The sequence below is a fragment of the Alosa sapidissima genome, chromosome 2 (genome assembly GCF_018492685.1).
Source record: "Alosa sapidissima isolate fAloSap1 chromosome 2, fAloSap1.pri, whole genome shotgun sequence".
In the NCBI taxonomy this organism is placed as follows: domain Eukaryota; kingdom Metazoa; phylum Chordata; class Actinopteri; order Clupeiformes; family Clupeidae; genus Alosa; species Alosa sapidissima.
In genome coordinates, this window is record NC_055958.1 from 18,041,389 (window position 1) to 18,065,817 (window position 24,429).

At 41.6% G+C, this 24,429-nt stretch overlaps 1 long non-coding RNA gene across 1 annotated transcript; it reads right to left on the bottom strand.

The window, feature by feature from the left end:
• Positions 1–749: 749 nt before the first annotated feature.
• On the bottom strand, positions 750–18,288 carry LOC121699983. The gene is made up of 3 exons (XR_006027093.1): positions 18,222–18,288; positions 6,241–6,322; positions 750–920 (listed from the first exon to the last, which is right to left on the bottom strand). It is a non-coding gene; the product is annotated as an uncharacterized LOC121699983 (long non-coding RNA).
• Positions 18,289–24,429: the final 6,141 nt, after the last annotated feature.

A 24,429-nucleotide genomic window follows, 5' to 3' on the forward strand; every position in this document is an offset into this window, starting at 1 on the left:
AGGGCTTTCCCGAAAGTAGGCAAAGCTAAGATTGGCTCCGTGTAAGCATGGGAGGAGTAAGTTACACTACGAGTCTTCCTAGTAGAACTTTCGCTGAAGCTATCATAGATGGGAGTGTGATGTTCTGCGAATGCAAAAGGTGTTGGGGAGATTACATTTATAGATGGCACCATGACTGCTTGTGTATACCAAAACACTGGCTGACAAGATAACTCCCAGTCTCCAGGAACTTGACAGAAGAAGAATATTCCAGCATAACGATGAACCAAAGAACAGAGTTTCTAAAGAAGAACAACTATGACCTACAGGTAGCTATCTGATTTGAATCAAACACAGAACACATTTAGGATGCTTAAGACACCCCCCTCCCCCACCAACAAAAAGCAGCAGAAAAAAATAGTGTCTGAAGTTGGCAGATCACACCAGAAATCTGTGCAAGGCTGGTTTCCTCCATGGCAACAAGAAACATGTCCACCATCAAATAGAATTTAAGCATTGAACAAATATTTGAATCTCATTAATTACTGTGGGGCAAGTATTTCTAATAGCTTATAATAAATATAAACTGTTAATTTTCCATTTCACATAAGAACAAACCTTATTAAGCATGGCTATTTAACTGAGGTGTTGTGTTACACTTGTGTTGAATAATGGAATCTAAAATATTTTAGTTATATTTCTACATGTGACGAGTTCAGCTCCACTTCAGCGAAACACAATTAGTGGCATTTTATTAAAAAAAGGAAGCTAGAGGCATCATGTGTTCCTCTCGAGGGTGTTGCTGTGACTGGAAGTGGTCTGTCCCCAGAGTGCATGGAGAGGAGGCACGACGTGCTTGTTTTTCCTTTTCCCAGGTGAACTCCAAGGATGTAGCTCTGGAGCCTGGGGACTGGAAAGCCTGTCTCTACAGAATGTTCTGTCTGCAAGGCAAGAATAAAAAAGACCAGACTCAAAGGGTTCGCTCAGCTCCACTCACACACTGCCACACTGCTGTGTGACACCAACAGTAACTCCTGCATAGACGTCACGAGGGTCGTTTAACCTGCATCTAAAGGGGACCTTCCCATAGCCTTTCATAAGCCCAGCTGTTAAACAACAACTCCGAGACTGATGCTCCTCTGATCCCACACTTACCATAGGTGGGCCTCTCACCCGGACGTGATTGTTGTATAAGCCCCCACCCCATGTACCAGTCATTCCATGGTGACTTCAAGTGCTTTGACAGACAACAAGACAATACAATATTTAAATATTTCTTTTGAATAAGAATTGAATGCCTTGATTCAACGCTCAGTCACTACTTGCTAAAATCACCATGCAGACGACGAGTAAGGTTTTTTTTTTTTTTTTTGCTTTTTATCCAGCAGTGCTTTGTGCTGACGAGTCCATAAACACGTCTGAGGGAAGAGCTGAATATTGTGTTGGCGTCGACTGAGGTGAGGAAAGCCTGTGCCTGAGCTCCAGATGCTCCTGTAGGCAAATGTATTATTAACCTCTCTTCACAGATGCACACACCGTTAATTTCTCATCACCCGTGTGACTCCCATTCACAAAAAGCAGAAGCAAATAAGCCTGTGTTTGGACAGATATGAAACATGCATGCACACCGAAGCAAAAATCATTCATACATAAGCATACAGTCTTTGTTATATCCAAATGTGGTCTAACTTGTGCATGCACAACCACACACTAACTCACACAGAATGACCTCCTTGCACGCGCAAACACACACTGACTCATTCCAGCCATGACTAGCCCACAAATTACAATCTCTGCATCTACCGCACATCAGCTATCCATCAAAGAGATTAGACTTAAGTAATAAATCCACACACGCCGGACAAAAAGGGGTGTCCATGAGCCTTGGGCTCACAAACCATGAGCCACATGGATTCACTCAAACGACTCCTTAGCGCAACACAAAGTAATTATTTCAATCGCTCCATTCTAAGAGAACGAAACAATTCTTTCAGAGTGGCCCCCCTTTCATTCTCCCACATAAAGGCACTTGTGTTACACACAGCATACCGTGCAAATTCAATTATGGTAATGAGGCATACAGCAAGAGCACTAGCACATCAGCCAGGGTGGTAATTATTCAGAATGTGGTGTTTATGGCTGTGCCCTGGGCGCTCCAGTGCTCCTGTGTTATTTGCCACCCCCCCCCCCCCCCCCCCCCCCCCATCTTCACTTTGCGTTAGCCAGTGCCCAGCCCCACCACCACCATTAGGAGATTGAGCGGCGCACGCGTCACAAAAGGCTATTCATGACCAGGGCCGAGGGGTCCGTCACCCAGGAAAAGTCACCACGCCGCGAACCCGCGTCGGCTGCCACTCATGCAGAACCTCTCATTACCATGGGTCAGATGCGACGCGTCCTTTCGCGACACTCCCCGCCTCCCCCGGCCCTTCCTCGCACCCTCTCGGCCGTGGCCGCCAGCCCCCCGTGTCGCCGGGCTTTTCCCCGACGGCTGACATTTGTGCTGAACTGGAGCAGCAGCTGCTAATAACCAGGGTCATGCACCCCGCCGAATGGCGCGGAACTTGACATTTCCTCCACTGGGCATAATAACCAATCACAGGCTTTCTAATAACAGACGAGGTCCCGACCTACATTATTAAACAGTGCCTCAGCTTTCGTTACTGACAATCGCCTCTTAGAATCTCATGTAAAGGTCTTGTTTATAAAGAGATGAGTGACATAGGGGAGGGAGGAGGAACAGGGAGGTAGAGGAGGAAGTAAAGGGTTGAGAGGTTTGGCAAACACTGACAGAGAGCAAAACATGAATCATATTTTATGAGCTGTTTCTTTCTAAATGAGAAGGCCTGGCATTTACATAAATCTTTAGAGCTATGGTGAATCAGGTCAAAACCTTGAACAGAGACTTTGTTGGCAAGAATCAAATAAAAAAGGGGCTATAATAATTAATCCTGCTGTGGCACTGCCTTTGAAACCTGTTGCAGAAGCTCAAAGTGAAAGACGAGTCCGATGAATAAGTATGAACAACAGTTAAGCCAAGGGCAGTCTGGAGTTCATGCAGAACAGAACAGAGAAGGATTCCATTTCAGATATGCACTGGAGAATGTTAAATTTCTAGTGCTACAGTTAGGGCAATTCCTTTGGCGGCTAATCAACAACCAATCCTATTTACCATCAAAAACAAAATCTCAAACAAAGCAACAGGCTGCTTAGGGTGGTCCTTATTTTTAATTGTCATGCTCTTGCCCTTTATATAAGAAAATACAGTATGCCAATTTTTATGGCAGTAACATAATAATTACTGGTAGCTCAATAGCTTTAAACTTTCAGATGATTTTCTGTTTGATGATTTTCATAAAAACAGATCATTTGAATTGGTATTGTAACTGGCTAGTAACATTCCAAAACAATCTCCATAAAAGCATCTAATGCACCATATATTCCTGAATATGTATTTTAGATACATATTTTACATACATATATCAGTTTACTTATTGTAGAAACTAAATCCAAATTAATCCATCCATGACCCGGTTTAGCAGATTTACCTTTCCTGGTTTATTTGATTGGTTCCACCATACTAGAATTAGTTGGATCAAATCTGCCATCTATTAGAATGGAAGATCACTGACGGATCTATCCAGACTGCAAAAAGTCAACACTGGCTACTGAGCATCAGAAATGAGGGATTGTTGAAAACTTTGTGCTTTTTTTGAGATTGTTGTCATTGTTGTCATGTCAGTGTTGCTCTGATTTCAATAAAATGTACCGTAGTTCATTTGCAGCAACTTTTAATATTACTTGCATATCACAATAACGCAGCACAGCTTAACATAGACAATCTTCCACATGATTGAGCTACCTCTAAATATATTTTTTGTCAAAATGTTTGCATATTTCTAATTTTGAAGTTAAAAGAAACAGTTAAGAGGTTAAGACACTAACATTTTGCAAAAAAAAGGAAACTAAGGAACAAAAAACAACAAATAAGGAACAAAAGGGTTAAGACACTAACATTTTGCAAAACAAAAAATGGACTTGATAAGGACCACCCTAATGCTGCTCTACTAAAAAGAAAGGGGAAAAGGTGTTTGATTAGCATGATGGTTACTCTTAGTTGGGTATTTACTGGTTAAAGCCAACAGCATTTTGAAACATTCAGGTGCCCTAACTCTCTGAGCCACAAACTCTATATCTTGTGCATCCTTGTGGAGCTTCCTTATAATAATTCTGTTAGGATTCATTATCGTTGTTTGACATGAGTGATTCCTAGATTAAGTTGTCTATTTAAATAAGGATCACCTTGATTGCTACCTAATGCACAAGACAGATCTGTGCTGATATTTATTCACATTACACAGGATCTGCCACTGAGGAGAAGCTTACAGGTGCTCATGACCTTGTCAATGTTAGTGGGCGTTACAGGAGTGACAGGAGTGACAGTGCATGTCCAACATGTTTACATGATGAATGCATCCCTTTGGGTAGGAAAAAAAAACTATGATAGATTATTTATAATGACACTTGTTAACATGCAAAATTACTAATTTCACGCAAGACACTGAAAACCACACAAACCAATTTGACCTACTGACCTTGGTAGAAATGCATCAACACATCCACAAAACCGAACACAAATGCATGCCTAAGCACCACATTTCCCCAAACACTTTCCGACAAGCACGGCCTCCTCTTCCAGCACTTTCGAAAAGGTTAACAAGTCCTCTGCCCTCATCAATATTCAGTGCTTGGGCCAGCCCCTTAGATTAAACTCATCTGTCACTCACTGACCCAAGGGAGGAAGTGGGGGATTTGGGAACAAATCACTCAATCAAAGCCTCAAACACACATGCTGAAACGCTCACATATTACGCACAAACACACACAGGAGACACACAGGCATTAACCCACTCCCACAGAAATACTTTGGAGGCACAAACAAAACACAAACAAACTTTGCACACCCGCCTTCTCGGGCTCGCATTCATGAGGGGAGGGGACGGTGGAGATGCGGTTATCAGAGCTGCTGCAGGTGTGTGGGGGGTGGATTAATAGGGCAGCCATTTTGAGCTCATATGAGCAGCTCGCAAGGCAAATTGTTCTGTATAACTCATAAGTGACACTAATACAGCACACAGCCCCATGAATCACTCTTTCGCTAAAGCTGGGAGGCCTCTCTCCGCTTGGCCCTTTAAACATCCTTCTTCCCCGAACCCCAATTCCACTCATCTCCTCGGAGGCAGAGCTGACCCTACTTCCTCAACCAGAGCTAGAGGAGTGCAAAGCCCATGGATGTCCCGAGCAAAGCCACAAAGCCTGGATGTGTTTGAAGCCTACCAGTATGCGCAGTCATGTTCGCCTATGAAAACAGACTGGTTGTGGATGTTAGACTGCTAAGGATTCAGTCATTTGAGACTTGCTATCTATTCAAGTCCCAGCAGGGATAAACAGACAGTTTGATGAAAATCACAGTAAAATACAAACAAAACCGTGTGATTTTATCATTTCCCATATTTTCCTGAGGTGATGTGCACAGAAATGAGAGCGGACATAATAACAGTCACACGGCTGTCTGCACAGTGTCACTTGATTGACACAATAGTATTCACCCATATCATGTTACCATGCAATCAGTGTATCATGCGATACTAATAGTTGTGCATTGTCTTGACATCCGTTGACAAGTGCTGTCATATTAAATCTGTTCTCAACAGGCCAAAGTAAAGATTAACATGTGTCACTAATGCCTTTGGGAGATCACAGAAGAGCAGACCGACGGCCGTTCTTTGGTCTGGTTAAATGGATCAAACTTTGATGGCATATTTATTCATGTTGGGTGTAAAATACTTATTATTATGCTTCATGATGATATCATAGGAAGACGCTAACCTTTTGGGAAAATGGCTTATTTGCCGTCTGCCCCAGAGTTAGAGAAAAGGCTAACTGATGTGTAACCAACTTCCTGTGAATTATACTGAGCTAGGCTAATAGTGTCAGACTGGGTTATTGTATTGGTTTTTACTGCTATGTAATGCTACTGGGATGCATTGGTAACTTAGCAACAATACTAAGGCAGGATATTACTTGTTTATGCCTCTTTGTTCCTCTCCTGTCTTGTTGACATCAGGGACCATGATGGAAATAAGGATTCTCACTTTAGTATGTCATCCCTTGGTGTCTTTTGTGTCCATTTAATGAATCTATCAATCAACCACAATTTAAAAATAACAGTTTCCTTGTAAACACTTGGGGTTGGCTTACCTACAGCTGAATCCACAGATGTCCCACGTGAATACCGCACACTGCTGTTTTTCACCATACATCCTCATCCAAACAAAGAAACCTGTGATTTTAAGGTGAAGACAGAAATTACAGCCATGTCAAATAAGCCAATTTCTCTTATGTGGAAAGGAGCTAACAGCCATTCATTTTCTGCATGTCAATGCCATTTGTCATAATCATTTGTAATTGCTATGCTTTATACCCAGAGATACATTACTCCTTTCAAATTTCAAAATGAAACAGCAGTGTTTTCACATCTTTTATGTTGTCACATTGAATGGCACATCTGAATGCATGATTGAATAGATGACATTAAATGCTGAGACCAAATATTCCATTTTCAAGCTGTATTCTTCTCCAACAACTCCTACAGGATGCAAACAATTATGGACGCCACTGAGAAGAAAACAGGGGCACAGGACACAGAAAGTATCCATCTCACACCCAGACAAATCACTGCTGTTAGGGTCCATGAATCTAGACTCGTCCCCTACTGTGCTAGCAGCGCTGCTTAGTGTGTCTGGTCAGGATAACGCACGAGGAGGAGGACAAGATATCTGAACAGCTGAAACATAACATTCAACACTGAGCCCTTGGCACAGCCCTTTAGCACTTAGGGTTTAATGAATGATGATGAGGTGTTCCACACCCACAGGTCATAACAGCGCTACTATAAATACATCTCTCTCTCTCTGTCTCCAACTGTTTGTGTCTGACCTGTGTTTTCTGGCTTAAGTAACTCGTTAAAGTGCATCATTTTGGCCTCTCTGTGTTCCTGTAATTGAGAACATCGGTATTGATTCCCCATCTGGCGTCTGGATATCTGGGCCTGTTGGTGGTCTGGCGGGGGTGAGGCGTGTTGAATGGATTTCTCACACACACACACACACACACACACACACACACACACACACACGTATGTTTCTACAGTTTACATCTACTAATGGAGGAGGCCCATGGCTTTTATTTCAAATGAACAGATTGTCTTTTATTCTTTTAAAACCTGCCTCTGCATTTCAGGCTTACAAAATTAGCCATGCACACACAGCTAATCTCCGTCAAATTCTTAACAAATTTAAAATCAAAACAAATTTTCAGAGATTACATTAACCTTCCAGTGGCATCATGTCAAAACATTCTGCAGTCTGGGGTCTGCATAGTAGAAAATGCATTGGTAAAATGACATGCAGCAGCAAATAAAACAAAAACTATGATAACACAAGCATCTGGTTTATGAAAGCTGATCAATTCTAGCTATTCCAACAGGCTGCTAACCCACAGTAGGCTACAGTGGGTTGCAAAAGTACTCAACCCCCTTGAAATTCATCACCATTTTCACATTTAAAAATATGCTAAACATATTTGCCCGATCACATTTGTATTTAGCCCCCAGTGATTTTTAGTTCCTGATGACAAATTATCCACAAATAAAAATATATAGATATAGTTATAAATTGTTGTATATTGTTGTAAATATGTAGTTGAATTGTCTGATCATTGCTGTGTGGTCTGTCAGGTCCTGGTCATTTGCTAGTAAAGCACTTTGGTATATATATACTCTTTTGATTCTGTGAGGGTCAAATGTTGTTGTTTTTAAAGTGCTTTATAAATAAACCTGATTTGACTTGACATATTGTACAGAGGTGTCACTTATTTGATCATAAAGTATTATGATTAGATGCTACCAATTAATAATTAAAGAAATAATCTCTCTCTGCTGGACATAAAAATCACTCCATCCAACAGTCATCTGCCAAGTTGTGAAATAACAGAAGAAAGGAAGACTAAAGAGACAGAGTGACTCAACTGATAATAAGTAAAATACTGAATATATTCCTAAAACTACAGGAATATATTCCAAGTGACTTCTTTGGTTCAATTGAGCAGCACTGGACCCACACAAATAAAGTGGAAATTGCATCACCCCACCCAGATGCTGTATAAAAAAGGCTGACCACCAAACCCAGTGTCAGAGGATGGTGGTCACATGACACTTAAATGAAGCTTTTTGGCCAATCCTCAAAGCACTGCGCCTACATGTACTGTAAATCCACCACTGACAAAGACTCAAGAAACACCAGTAGTAACATCATTCTGTGGGGATATTTCTCAACTTTGGGAACTTGGAAACCTTTTAGAATTAAAGGGATAATGAACAGAGATAGATCAATTTTACACATATCTAAAGCCTGTTGTAATCAGTTGTAAAAAATGAAGGCTTGAAGGTTTTGCACACTAGTAGGATAATTACCTCAGGCAATAAGCTATATAGCAACACTGGAGACAAAAACAGTAAAGGGAATATTCTAAAACGACCCTGATCAAAAGACTCTATGTAATGTATTGCCTCACATCAAATACATTTTGGTTGTTATTATACTAAAGTGGTTTTTTTCCAAGTATTAAGCATAGGGGTTCAATACTTACTGTATGCAAACATGGTATTGAATACTTTTGCAAGCCACTGCACATTATTAAAAAGAAATGATTCCATCCATTACCAAGCCAACGTCTGTGATATTAGCTAAGCCCAAGATTGAGTGCATATTCCCCTGGCTTTGCTTGTTAGAGTGACAGGATTTTTTATATTTCATCGTAGTGATGTGCAAGGGTAAGCAAAGGCAGTGATTCCACCAATCATGTGCAAGTAAGAGCATGTCATCATTTGTAAGTCAGAGTGTTTCCATAATGACAGGCTTGCAATCCATAGCTCTTCTGGACAACACCTCCATATGGACAAACTGCCTCCATTAGTACTGTTGCTTGTCTTGCAATGTACACCGTCATCACTGTTACTAAGGGATGGAAGAGGGCAGAACATCCATGCTGTAATGTAAGCTCCTATGTGTCAACCCAGTGTGGAAAAAAATGTTAGATGACGAATTTGTTGATAAACAGCCCAACCGGTCTATGTTTTAAGCCTAACATGTACTTATATGATCAGTCTTCAGAGGCTTACAAAACAGCCATCACTGATTGTTGTCACTGTTCCACATGCTTAAGTCCATGTGGGCTGAAGCAAAAGCTCTCCATCAAGATCTGGTCTGTGGGTTATTAGTGGAGACATTTGTCTCTGAAAGTGTTTATTGGATGGCTTTCATGGTAGCGCCACCTCAGCAACAAAGCCTAAACACAGGCCTTTTATGCTAATTCACTCGCTCGATTCCTGGAATAGAAAGGTGCATTTACACCTCATTCCACCAAGACCACACTTCAACATGGATTTGAGAGCCATGATGATGATGAACATTTTTTTTATTGATCTAATGCATTATGTCATGTCTAAAAGCTTCACTGATGGTATATTTGTTGTGCTGTAAGGCACTTTTTGCTGTCTTTTAAAAAAAATAAAATAAACAAAAAGGCTGTTATTATGATCACTGAACTGTCATAAAAGCACTAAGGCTTTTTCTCCCTCTCCTGTTCCAGAGAAACAGAAAGCTGTTGATGGGTATTAAAACAAGAGTGCAAAATGTATGTGAGGGCCCCTATTTCATCGCTCACGCAGCTGCATGACAACTAGAAAAATTTCGATCAGCAAACTTTCTCTCGCCGGCCTTGTCTTGTTCCTCGCTGTCCTTCTTCTCATTTAGCTGAAAGGGAATATGGACCGTTAAATATAGATTCCCTTGATGAGTGTGTCCTCCGACCAGAGCAATATCTCTGGCACTCGTATTACTGCAACTCTCGCTCTCGTTCTGATCTTGAATCAAAGCGCTGACGGCTCCTTCCTCCCCCTGTGGTCAGAGTGCTGCCGTTCACCTCAGGCAGGGCTACAATCAGATTGATGAGGAGGCTTCTGTTGCCTCATTAAAAGAAGCCGAGCGATGTGTGTAAGCCAACCCGAGACAGTAGGGATTCATCATCCCCACGATGAACTGCTCGAAGGTCCCGTGGTTTCAAGTGGTTTTGCAGTGGATGAGTATGTAGTGGGGGAAAATGATACCAACTATGGGCTATATTAGTGATTTTGGCCAACACTGGAAGTTTGGGGTTCCTTTGTGTAAATGTGCCTGGTGCCTGAATGCTGAGCGTGGTGTAGCTTGCTTGGTTAGTGCTGGCACATCCGAGAGCTTAATTAAAAAGTGAAAAGAATGGAGCTCCTCACCCCCCACAAATAGACCATGAACATGAAATCACATTACCCACAGTGCTTTTGAAAGTCATCACAGATCCACAGCCCTCCTGAGCGAGCTAATCACACTTTCTCTGCTTTACAGAAATAGACCCACAATATCATAACGACTTAAGAGAAACATAGTAATGTTTCTCTTAAAAGTTTATGTTTCAGATAATTGGATAAATATTCAAAATTTAACAGGTCATTGCTTCGCTAGAGAAAAAAAAAGAAAACATGTTTTTTTTTTTTTTTAAATGAAAATGAGTGCCATAATTAAATTGTTCCTTCGAAGCTACAACCCCTTAATACACAAAGATAAGATGTCAATTTCCCTTGAACTGAGCCAAATTATCTAAAGGCTACACAGAGAGTCAGCCCACACAAGCTCACTAGCTGGTCCATATAGCCTCAGTAAGGAAACATCTCTCAGGATACATCTCTGGTCATGGTGCACAGATCCTGAAACCACCCTCCGACAAATGACACCACTGTCCTGCAGCTACCCTCTGGACAAATCAAACCATACATGCTACAGGTCTTGTACAGTAAGGGATTGGGGTGAGAATGGGGGGGGGCAGTACACAAGCATGACACTGGACTCAGGCATGGGCTAACAATGAATTGCATTCAGCACAGAATGTGTTTACCACATTTCTTCATAGTTCAGACATAGCAGAGAGGCACTCTTCCATGTTACAGCCTACTGAAATCTTCCCACCACCCACTGCAAACTTGCTTCAGCTTTACAGATCATCTATCATGCTCTCAAAACAAGAAGGTGACAGGAGGTCAAGGTTACCAGTGGCTACACTCATGAAACTTTAACACCCTTTAACAAATGTGTCTGGTCGTCTGTGTTAAATCTCTGCCAAGATTAGGTCATTTATAACATCAATAATTCAGCAATCATTCTGAGAGAATGGTGGTGCACGGTTGTCTAAACTTAAAGGATTACCTGTATGCATTCTGCGCCGAAAGCTGAGAAACTATCAGTTATTTTGATGGCTGGATGAACTAGAGTAAAGGATGCTTTTTACCTCTGATGATTACTTTGCCAATTGCAAAAAGAAATTAAGAGACGATGGCATAATGACATGTAATGTATTGGCACAAATACATATAGGCCTAAGCCCCATTAACACATGAAGTGAAACCCAGGTTTCAAGTGGTAATTTAACAATAGGGTCCAACATGTGAATGAAGTCGACCCGCTGAACTTGAATGGGCAATCACTAGAATCTGCACTTGAATCAGCAATCACTGTGACCTACAGTACTGTAGTATGATACACAGGTTTCTTCTTGCTTGACTAGTGTGAAAACAAGTCAATTGATTAGAGCTTAGAGCACAGCCTCAAGAGAATGGCTTGATGCTCGAGCAGTCCCTAAGGCCAGCTCATAAGCACACTAACTACCACTGGTTAAGAGATAGCTAGAGAACCAGCCTTTTGACTAAATCCATTGCATTTTTAACCCTTAAAGGAGTACCGTCACACCGGTGTGATGGGAATGTTGGGAAATGAACGTTCTAAAGAATATCTGGGTTCAATGAATTCAACATAGAATTTTAGAACCTTCAATTGTTGCGGAACTTAGAATGTTCAAAAACCTACACCTTTAAAGGAGCGATTTGTAGGATTGTTACCGAACGTTCTGTAGTCCAGAATCAAAACACTGGTGAACAGGCCCGTCACTAGAAGGCAAGCAAACCAAGCAATTGCTTGGGGCCCCGAGCTGGCCAGGGGCCCCAAGACTATGACTGGTTAAGAATAAAATGCAACGACAAACTGTGAGCGCCCCTTTGATAGTCAATGCAGTAAAGTGCAACGACACTGTTCCCGGCAATACCGGGATCCCCCTCAAGGGGGCCCCTCTCAGTAGTCGCTGACAGCAACCAGCCAGCCAGGTTTGTGATCTCTGCTGCCGCGAAAATATAAAACCTCGGCAGTCATAATGAAGCGGAGTTATGCGTCCGGAAGCCAGAAAAGAAAGAAGAGAAAGGAAGAGGGTGACAAGAAAAAACAAGATAGTGGTAAGTGATAAATTACACTGGATAAAATAGCTCTACTTGTCTTGTACAAATGGTGTAATGTCGCAGCAGGAAGGCTAGCCTAGCAAAAAATGTTTATGTTAACTACCTGCCTGACGGCCCATGCTTGTAACAAACTAGAACAGTTAGCGCATTATACTGTAATATGTTTATTAACGGGATAAGGAAGACGCAGATCTGTTCCAGAATCACTGTTTATCGTATTTAATGACATAACATTGCTATAGCTTTGTAATAGGTTTTGATGAAAGTGGGATAGCTTCTCTGCTATACTAACTATTCGACCGTGATGATCTATTTACCAAATGGGGGTTAGGAAAACCACACAATAAATTCCGTGCATCAAAGCAGACTAGAACATTCATGTCTAGAAGTATTCATGCACGCCAGCTGTTTACTGTCTTTAAAGCATCAGGTGCGTCTGTCTAATTCTCAAACAGCAGAATGCTTGAATGCTATGTTAAGCTACAAGTAGGCCTAGGTCAATGTATAACATTAGCTTGGGATGTTTTTACAGTAAGCATTGGTAGTTGTGAAAGCAGCTGCATCCCTTCTAAATATCAAAATATGGAAATGCTAACATATCGTTTCTTTCTCCCTCAAAGTGCTTTGCTTAAATTTCTCAGCCCTCAGGCTCTTCCTAAGGATACCTCCACTGATCAAGGTAGAGTGAATTTCTCTCACTGAGCTGAGCTGTTAATGACCTTTTCCAATATGCCAACAGTGAAATGGTCAAACGTACTTCACAGGTCATTTTAGATTTTTTTTTCAATTATTTTCCCAGGTACACCGTCAACTTCATCCTCCATTCATGAGGAAGAAGCTGACATTGGATTTTATGGTACGGTGGTGTTTTTGCAAATGTTCAAAATGTTCAAAACTAATGCACAGTATATATATGCAACAGCAGTATTTGCACTGTCAACATTTTTTTATTTATATAAAGTGTGGGTGAACTTAAAATGTATATGGGGGGGGGGGGGGGGGGGGGGGCTCTATGTCCATTTTGCTTGGGTATGCTATGTCCGTTTTGCTTGAAAACGGCCCTGCTGGTGAACGTTCTCAAGACTAACTAGACGCGAGCCACTTCTGGGTTGCCAGATGTAATGCAGACTTAGTTAACGTTATATGACCTGCAGCTGCTTAAACGTTTCTCCAACCATGACCCAGCTACACGGAAACAGTGAAAACAAAAAATACCTCTCTAACCAACGTAACATATTTAGCTAAGTGTTACACTAGCGATGCAGATGAAGTTTAGCCTAGGCTACCTGTCGTGGAGAAATACGGCCAGCTCTGCGCCAGACTTTATATTCTTCGTTTAACGAAGACGTCGCCATCTCAGGAAGCTCCTCCGATGTCCACTTAAATGGTTTCTTGTTTTAATTTTGGAAATTTGCCTGCTTCTCGTTGGTTACTGTTCATGACTACAACTGACAGCTGTTGACAGTTGGCCTTTGCTAATTTGGCAACCCAAATAGGGGGACGTGCCAGCCCATTATTAATATGCTATTCTAGAATTAATCGTTCAAAACATAAACGAAAATTCCAAGAGATTCCGCCCCGTAACTCATTTTTTTCACTGGTTTCACAGGGTTTTACGGGTTATAGTAATGTTGTCAAATAAGCCATTACTTCAATTCATCGTGTTTCCTTACTCTCTGACGACATATGGTTTGGAATGGTTGCATTACACAATGGTTTATTTTCCATTATTTCCTACATACTGGTCCTTTAAGGGCTAAAGAATGCCTTTTGCAGTTGCAAGGCCAATATTTCAGAACAAAGCTACAGAAGTCTGTCACATACAAACCCCCACAAAGGAAATGCCTTACCCCACAGAGGGCCAGGCCAAACTAATTATCATACTGTACTGGTTACCTCTGAAATCACTGTCTATCTCTGTAAATGTGTGTTGTTAGAATAATGCATTCATGTTTGGTCTTGAATTACAGTGCATGAAAATGCACTGTTCTGTTATCCGAAGTCTTCTTCTTCTTCTTCTTCTTCTTCTTCTTCCCACCAAATGTCTGCGTCTAATTCAGCTTTAACCGTTTAACGTAGAAACTTCGTTCAAACTTTGTAACGTAGGTCTTGAAAAGGACACGTGGGGAATGTATTTTTCACTTTTGTAAACTTTATACTTTTTGAGATATTAATAAAAAACAAGCTTATTTTTTAGACTTTGCATTAGCACTATGACATCACAATGGACTAATTAACTTGATTTGCACCTGTATCAACTTCCAGCTGCTCACTATTAGGACCCATCAAAGGGCCAGTTAAACTGATTGCACCTGTATCAACTGCTTTCTGCTTAACTAGGCCAACTCTCTCTATGTCTCTCCATTCTACAAGGATATAAGGCACATTCCATCCATTCATCCTCTTCAAACCATTCACTCATCCACCCATTAAACTATCCATCAACATCCATTGAACAATCTGCCTATCAACATCCATTCAATAGGGATGGGCAGAATGAGGCTTTGTGAAACAACGAAACGTTCGAAGCAATTGCGCCGGAATGTGTCGAGGTTTCGAAACAATCCGACACACGTAACTCCATGGTGACATCTAGTGGCCAGTTTTGCTAACATTACATTTTGACCGTGAAGCACAACTGCTTCAGACGAAGAATATAAATAGCCAACATGGAACGCAAGATTTCGTCCACAGCTACGTGGTTCAGTGGTTAACACACTTGCATTCGGCCGGAGCGGCCGGTGTTCGACTCCCTGCTGGTGCTTAGAAATTTCAGACTAGTATATGCGTTCAGTGTTTCGAAACGTCAGCTTCGAGCGTCACATCCCTACCATTCAACTTTCTGTCTATCAACATCCATTACACTATCTACATTCAACTTTTAAACTATATACTCTGTCTCAGGCTTTAAGCATACAATCTGGCTCTCTTAAGACTACTATTTCCTCTGCCCACAACTGTTTCAAAATAAATGTCCTCACTACAATAATTCACTATTACTGTAAATAATTTAACTATTTAAACTACTCAACTATTTAACTGTTCAGCCATTTCAACTGTCAGTTGTTATCACTCCTGCCAACTGTTTCCAAATAAAAGTTTGTTTGGCATTTTATGTTAATATACAGTATGTTTATATTTTCATGCACTGGTAATTTCCTCGAAATTACATTTTCTAGTTAATACTTGTAATGTGGGCAACAATCTGATCATGGTTTCATTATAATTTAATGTATCTGTGCATAGTTGTGGACTAAGAAATACACTGTAGTCTACAGGTAAACCTCACACCTATGCTTTCACACCAAGTGACCAATGATCTACAAGCGAGTTGGGAGAGTCCTGAATATTCAAATGTGTTGTGGTTAAATTAGGATGGCTCTTGGAGCTCGCTCTCTTCTTTTCCATCTTGGTTCTTCTCTTCGGGCCATTTTCTTCTGCCTCTCTCTCTTTCTCTCCCTCTCATTGTCTCCCTCTCTCTCGCCCTCTTCCTCTCTCTCTCTCTCTCTCTCCCTCTCCCTCCCTCTGTTATACTGTTTTACCTGGTGTATCTGTTAGTCTTAACTTGTTAATTTGTTAAGTTTACCTCTGTGAGTTGGTTAAGTTTCCTTTGTTACTGTTTGCTACTTTGTTACTTTACTTTGTTACAGTAGACTATGTGAGTTTACTTTTACATTCAACTGAAGTGATATTGACGCATATCTGTAATTCTCTTAGTATGCCATGCCATGCTCTGCCATAGCCGATGAACTAGTTACTTTGTAACTGATTCAAGATACAAATTATTAATTAAATGGAGTCAGATTAAACTGTAACTGTAAACTGTAACTAGAAAAGCTTTTCATGAAGGAAATACAGTGCATGAACATGCAAAAAATATGATGTAAAATATCATACAGAGTAAAAACAAATAATGCAGATATAGTTGCAATAGTGTTGCTAGGGTACATATGTTGGTTGTTATGCCAAATTAAGTGGATGCTATGCTGGTTGCTTAAGTAATCCTGTTGGTTGCTATGGTGGTTGCTAGGTTGAAGTTGTGGTGGTTGCTAGGCTGTTGCTAGGGTATTTGACATGGTTGCTAGGCTGTTGCTAGGGTACTTGAGGTGGTTCCTAGGCTGTTGCTAGGGTAGTAATGGTGGTTGCTAGGGTAGTTGTGGTGGTTGGTATGCTGGTTGCTAGGTTAAACTCATTGGTTGTTATATTGGTTGCTAGGTTGTAACTGTGGAAGTGGCTGCTAGGCTGTTGCTAGGGTATTTGACATGGTTGCTATGCTGTTGCTAGGGTATTTGACATGGTTGCTAGGCTGTTGCTAGGGTACTTAAGGTGGTTGCTAGGCTGTTGCTAGGTTAGATGTGGTGGTTGCTATGCTGGTTGCTAGGTTAAACTCACTGGATGCTATGTTGGTTGCTAGGTTGTAACTATGGAAATGGTTGCTAGGCTGTTGCTAGGGTATTTGATATGGTTACTAGGGTACTTGAGGTGGTTGCTAGGCTGTTGCTAGGTTAGTTGTGGTGGTTGCTATGCTGGTTGCTAGGTTAAACTCCTTGGTTGCTATGTTGGTTGTTAGGTTGTAACTGTGGAAGTGGTTGCTATGCTGTTGCTAGGGTGTTTGACATGGTTACTAGGCTGTTACTATGGTATTTGACATGGTTGCTAGGCTGTTGCTAGGGTATTTGAGGTGGTTGCTAGGCTGTTGCTCAGTTAGTTGTGGTGGTTGATATGCTGGTTGCTAGGTTAAACTCATTGGTTGCTATATTGGTTGCTAGGTTGTAACTGTGGAAGTGGTTGCTTGGCTGTTGCTAGGGTATTTGGCATGGTTGCTAGGTTGTTGCTTGGGTACTTGAGGTGGTTGCTATATTGGTTGCCAGGTAGATGAGGTTTAATATAGTTGGAATGACTGAAGAGTTAAATAGGCAGATAGTTTAAACGGTTAAATTATTTGCTAGGTAGAAGAGGTTTAATAGAGTTGGGATGACTGAACTAGGTAGATGAGGTTAAATACAGTATAGTTGGAATGACTGAACAGTTAAATAGGTGGATAGTTTAAAAGGTTAAATTGTTTGCTAGGTAGATGAGGTTTAATATAGTGGAATGACTGAACAGTTGAATGACTGAACAGTTAAATAGGTGGATAGTTTACATGGTTAAATTATTTGCTCGGTAGATGAGGTTTAATATAGTTGGAATGACTGAACAGTTAAATAGGTGGATAGTTTAAATGGTTAAATTATTTAATAAGGAATTATTGTAGCAAGGACTTGAAACAGTTGTGGACAGAGGAAACAGTTGAACAGAATGTGTAGTCTTAATAGAATGAGACTGTATGCTTAAAGCCTGAGAACCTACGTAACATAGTTTGAATGAAGTTTCTATGTTAAAAGGTTGAAGCCGCATTAATTGCGTTAGAAGAAGAAGAAGAAGAAACCTAGGAAGAACAGTACAGTGCATTTTCATGCACTATAATAAGAATAAAATACCTAGGAAGAACAGTAAAGTGCATTTCCATGCACTGTAACAATAACATTACCATTTAACTCTTCACTCTTTACCTGTCCATTGTTCACACACGCGATAAACAGTAGAACGGCCCAACGTACTTCTTACCCACGTGAGAAGCGCTGTAGGCCTGCTCTCTCTCTCAAGTGAGGATAGCCCGACGTGTCTCCATGTTTGGGGCTATTTTCTTCCTTTCAGTTCATAGCCAAGATAATACACCTGACCTTGTACTCTCGCAAGGTTGCAAAGACGCAAACCTGTTAAATTAGTCTGGTATCACTGTTATGTCCGTTCAGGACGCGCTTACATGTATCTGTGTTCGCTTGGTAACGCCTTGCTGCATGTTGAGTATGCAGCTGTTTCTGTCTGAAATTGTCAGTTTCGGTTTGTTGAAAGTAAAGTGAGTTGCGTGCATAAACCTCTCCTCCAGTGTCCTTTTTATACACAACACTTGGCGACGAGGACGGCTGAATTTTCTCTTCCTCCTCCACCTCTTTTCCTCGCACTTCCCGGTGAGCCTACAATTCCGTGGAATCGCTGGCATCAGTCTTTTGAAACCAGGGCCGTTTCAAGGAATTTGGGGGCCCCAAGCAAAATGGACATGGAGGCCCCCACCAACCCACCGCACGCAAAAAGCCTACAGGAACCACAGCATAGCCATACAGTTTAAATTCACCCACACTTTATATAAATAAAAAATGTTGACAGTGCAAATACTGCTGTTGCATATATATGCTGTGCATTAGTTTTGAACATTTTGAACATTTGCAAAAACACCACCATACCATAAAATCCAATGTCAGCTTCTTGTTCATGAATGGAGGATGAAGTTGATGGTGTACCTGGGAAAATAATTGAAAAAAAAATCTGAGATTACCTGTGAAGTACGTTTGACCATTTCACTGTTAGTATATGGGAAATTGTCATTAACAGCTCAGCGAGAGAAATTCACTCTACCTTAATCAGTGGAGGTATCCTTAGGAAGAGCCTGAGGGCTGAGAAATTTAAGCAAAGCACCTTGAGGGAGAAAGAAAAGATATGTTAGCATTTCCACATTTTGATATTTAGAAGGGATGCAGCTGCTTTCACAACTACCCATGCTTACTGTAAAAACATCCCAAGCTAATGTTATACATTGACCCAGGCCTACTTGTATCTTAACATAGCATTTAAGCATTCTGCTGTTTGAGAATTAGACAGACGCACCTGATGCTTTAAAGACAGTAAACAGCTGGCGTGCATGAATACTGCTAGACATAAATGTTCCAGTCTGCTTTGATGCACGGAATTTATCGTGTGGTTTTCCTAACCCCCATTTGGTAAATAGATTATCACGGTCGATTAGTAGCCTATAGCAGAGAAGCTATGCCACCTTCATCAAAACCTATTACAAAGCTATAGCAATGTTATGTCATTAAATACGATAAACAGTGATTCTGGAACAGATCTGCGTCTTCCTTATCCCGTTAATAAACATATTACAGTATGTAACCATATTCCGTCTGTTCGGGAAAAAAAAGTTGCGCTAACTGTTCTAGTTTGTTACAAGCAGCATGGGCCGTCAGGCAGATAGTTAACATAAAACATGTTTTTGCTACGCTAGCCTTCCTGCTGCGACATTACACCATTTGTACAAGACAAGTAGAGCTATTTTATCCAGTGTAATTTATCACTTACCACTATCTTGTTTTTTCTTGTCATTCTCTTCCTTTCTCTTCTTTCTTTTCTGGCTTCCGGACGCATAACTCCGCTTCATTATGACTGCGAGGTTTTATATTTTCCCGGCAGCAGAGATCACAAACTTGGCTGGCTGGCTGCTGTCAGCGACTACTGAGAGGGGCCCCCTTGAGGGGGATCCCGGTATTGCCGGTAACAGTGTCGTTGCACTTTACTGCATTGACTATCAAAGGGGCGCTCACAGTTTGTCGTTGCATTTTATTCTTAACCATCGTTGTCTTGGGGCCCAGGGGCGGAGCCAGACATTGTAAACATTCGGGGCTTAGCCCATTTAATTTTTTTTTTAAATAACCCCCTAACTACATAGTTCTCAGTAAAAATGTCAAGTTTTTTTTTGCCTGAAATTGCACTGTGACTATTTACAAGGGCATTGTTCCCACCTCTTTTGGGGTCAACCATCAAGTGCTGGACCTCTATAGAAAGCTGAGAACCTGTAGCTTTCGTAGGAAGCAGTCAAGATAACTGTATGATGTACTGACAAAGAGCTACAGAGGCTAGAATATAGTTTTTTCTTTCTGCCGGATTACAAGCATCTCTGAACTGACCACATTTCAGCCCTCTAGGTCACTTGATATCCCTTAGAAACACAACTAAGCCCTAGCAACCAGCTGTGTGCAAAAGTTGATCAATATAGAATGAAAATATGAGTGCTTTAGACTATTTTATTAGATTATTTGCCAAGGTATGCCCATGTGTTTTGTAAAATGCCTATGGATACTCCCCATAGGACTTTTTGTTATCCAAAATGCATACTGACAATCAAATGCACATGAACCCCTTTGTGTAGAAGCATAATCCTGGTCTCAAATGAAAGCTAACACTTTGAGGTTTCTTGTGGACTATTTAGATTGTATGTCAGGTGTTCTGATATAGACTGACTACACAAAATATGGAATAATTACAAAAAAAGTCTCTATTTTTGCATTTACTTTGTTGGTTCAATGAGTGTGTATAAGATAGACTATACATCTGTACAACTAATATTGGATAATACAACATGAAGATTCAATTTCTATGGATTCTTGTGAATATTTCAGTACCCAATATGAGGCATCTACTTATTGTGCTGCAGCTACACTGCAGCCAGAAGTCAGGGTATCACCAAAAGCGGAGGAGGGGGAGGGGGGCATTTTGGATCAAATTTAATTGAGACATAATAAAAATTAATCTGAGAATGTAAAGCACTATACAGATTGTACATGAAAAAAAGTTGCCATTTTTGGATTCCCAAGAGTCAAAGCTTTGAAATGGTGTATAACATTACTATGCTACATAGCAATATGGTGCATACAATTGATTTAGAATGTTGGGGGGAGGTGGGGGAGGGGGGGTAACCGTCCCGCCGGCGAGACACTGAAAGTTATTTGGCTAAATAATGACTTTTAGTGAATTTTGTGTAAACTAATGGACACATTGAGACTTAAAAAATGTGAAACTAACATTCAACAGATTCAAGGTATCTGACTGGCACTACACTGTGACACAAAATTATAGTTTTGGGTCTTTCAAGAGGCAATATCTGTTCATATCTGTTTAGCATGTACTTAGTTAATTAAGCGTTTCTTATGGTTTGTATATTATAGTATTTGTTTATTTTCATTAGGCTATTGTTTGATATGACATTATTGTTTATTATTGCTATTCTCCTTCTTCCTCTTCCCTGATCTCATCTGTGTGACAAATATATAGAATATCTTATACTATAATATACATAATATTATGATATAATTGCAGTATGGCCAGTCATGATACAAGGGTATTTTAGAAGGAATGCATTATCATCTTGACATAGGCGTTTCTAAATTATATTAATTTTGTAATTTAGCAAGATTATTCCTAGGTTTCATCAGGCCCTTTTACACAGGTGCATAAAATCAAGCACCTAGATTATGAATGCATGGTGCTTGATTAACACACTTATGGAAAGGGCCCTTTCCTCTCAATATATCATTGTAATGTTTTTTTTTTTTAGTTAATAATTAGTTAGGCAGCCAAAACAACATAACATGACTTTTATATTTATGTGGACTCTTGGATTATAAGATCTGTGGTGGTGGATAGGATATCAACAAGGTTTTAAGGTAGGCTTATGCAACATATGACACTGAAAAGTTGACATGGGCAGATAACTGTTAATGGTTTTTTCTGACATTTCAAAACAGTGTAGCCTAATTTATTACAAGACGAGGATCACTTTGTTTTGGGAGCTGGAATTTCTTATTCTGCAGTAGGCTTAGCTAGCCTATGAGAGTATTGAATTTGCCTTTTCCGCCGACGAACGAGGACATTTAACGTTAACGTTAAGCATTTAGCGAATGTTTACTCTGGAACCTCCGGAAAACACTGACGCTCAATGTCGTTACGTAATGAAGTAGCATGTGACGTCGCACTTGGATGTGGATGTGGATGTCTCCGCCCCGTCCCGCAGGCTGCATCCAGTCATTATTGATTTAGGGAGCTAGCCAAGTAGCCTAACGTTAGCCTGCCTAACTGACAGAAAGCTCTTAACGTGAAATCACCAACCTGAAACAACACCATCCGTCAGTTCACTGGGCGATGCTGTTGCTTGAACGGAGCTGGGTGGTCTTTTGAAAAACTTTCTAATATCCATAACGTTTCAACAACATGTACACAAAGTGTTTTATCACAGACTGTAAAAGTGACAGACTTCTGACAGAGGCTTTTTGGAACACCGAAGCCATGACGTAGCGTTGTCAAGGCAGCATTTTCACTGGATCTAAACAAATCAATCTAACCATTGAAATCACCATAGCCCAGAGACCTGGCATAGATCGTGTAGCAAGTCAAATTATTTTTCAATAATGGGCTTTGAAAATAAGGGATATATTTCCTAAGTAATAGAGCATTTGGTGACATTTATAGAGAAACCGAGGGGAAGTTATATTGGAAATAAGAGTTGCCGGGAATTTAAAACACTAAAAAAAGATTCGGGGCTTTTGAAAAAAGATTCGGGGCTTAAGCCCCCTAAGCCACCCCCTAGCTCCGCCACTGTTGGGGCCCCTGGCCAGCTCGGGGCCCCAAGCAATTGCTTGGTTTGCTTGCCTTCTAGCGACGGGCCTGTTTGAAACGTACCTTCAAGCTACGGGACTAGCCGACGTGAGTGCAGTTCGGAAAACAGCATTGCTTAAGCACTGTGTAGGAGTTGAGGGACAACGTGTGCTGGAAACGTTAACCGGCGACGGGACAGCTACAGACTATGCAGAAACAGTGAAACTTTTAAAAGATCAGTTTGCTGCCCCACGGAGTGCTTTATTGAGACGGTTTATCTTTAGGCAACGACATCAACTCCCTGGTGAGTCCGTTCATCAGTATGTCTCCAACCTGAAAGGTTTAGCCAGCCATTGTAAATTCGGCACGTTGACTGATGAGATGATCCGTGATCAACTGATTGAGCATACTACAATGTCTAAAATTAGGGAGACATTGCTACTTGAATCAGATGATCAGATGCCCTCCTTTGTCTTCAATGTGGCCCGACGTAGGACGAATTTAATGGGGCTGGATCTGTTCATGGCATTGGGATTTTCACTCATTGATACAGGGGGGGCTGCCATCATGACTGTCACTGCCGGACCGCATCAGAAATGGTCATCACTGTTTGAAGGCCTGGGCTGTCTGTCTGCCTTTGCTCATCAACCCCTCATTGACTCCTCGGTGACTCCGGTCGTCCAGCCACTGCGCCGTATTCCTCTGGCCCTGAGGGATGGAGTGTCCGTGGAGCTGCAGCGGCTGCTGGATGCCGGTATCATTGAGCCAGTTGATGCTTCACCATGGATTTCAAATCTGGTTGTGGTCAGAAAGAAAACAGGGGCTCTGCGTGTCTGTGTGGACCTCCGCGCAGTGAACAAAGCAGTCATCCCAGACAGATATCCGTTGCCCACGTCTGAGGAGCTCACAGCACAATTTCACGGCTCCACTGTCTTTTCAAAACTGGACCTCAGAGAGGGCTATCTCCAGGTGCCCCTCCACCCTGAAAGCAGAAACCCGACGGCCTTCGTTACACACCTCGGTGTGTTCCGCTACAAGAGAATGCCTTTCGGCCTTAGCTCCGCCCCCTCCTGCTTTCAAAAGGTCATGACCTCAGTGCTGGCAGGTATACCAGGTGTTGTTATTTACCTCGATGATGTCGTGGTACATGGTGCTACTACTGCTATCCATGACAGTTGCCTGCAAAGTGTGTTCGAAGCCAAACCGAACAAAAATATTCAGTTGGGGAGCGGGAGGCACTCGCTTGCATGTGGGCTTGTGAGAGATGGCACCTCTACCTTTATGGCCGCCAGTTTACGCTGAGAACAGACCACCAGGCCTTGACAGCACTGCTCTCCTATACTGGCACCGGTCACAAGCCGCTGAGACTGCATCGTTGGTATGACCACCTACGCCAATACAACTATACTCTACAGTTTACCCCTGGCCGGGATAATGTCGTTGCAGACCTTCTCTCTCGCTCAGTTCCTGCCCAGGCCCCGCTCACCAGCGTCAATCACATCGAAAGGGAGATTATTCACATGTTACACACTCCGCTTGATTCCACGGTCACTCTACAGGAACTGAAGACAGCCTCAGAACAGGATCCAGTCATCTCCCAGGTCTGCACCTACATTCAGCAGGGATGGCCAAGGGAATTACAAGAGGAGCTGTTAGCCTTTTCTCGTGTCAAGCAGGGGCTCTCTTGTTGGAATGAGACATGTGTGGCGCGTGGGCTTTGCACTGTGATTCCAGGGGCACTTCGCGCCCGGGTGCTGGCCACGGCCCAT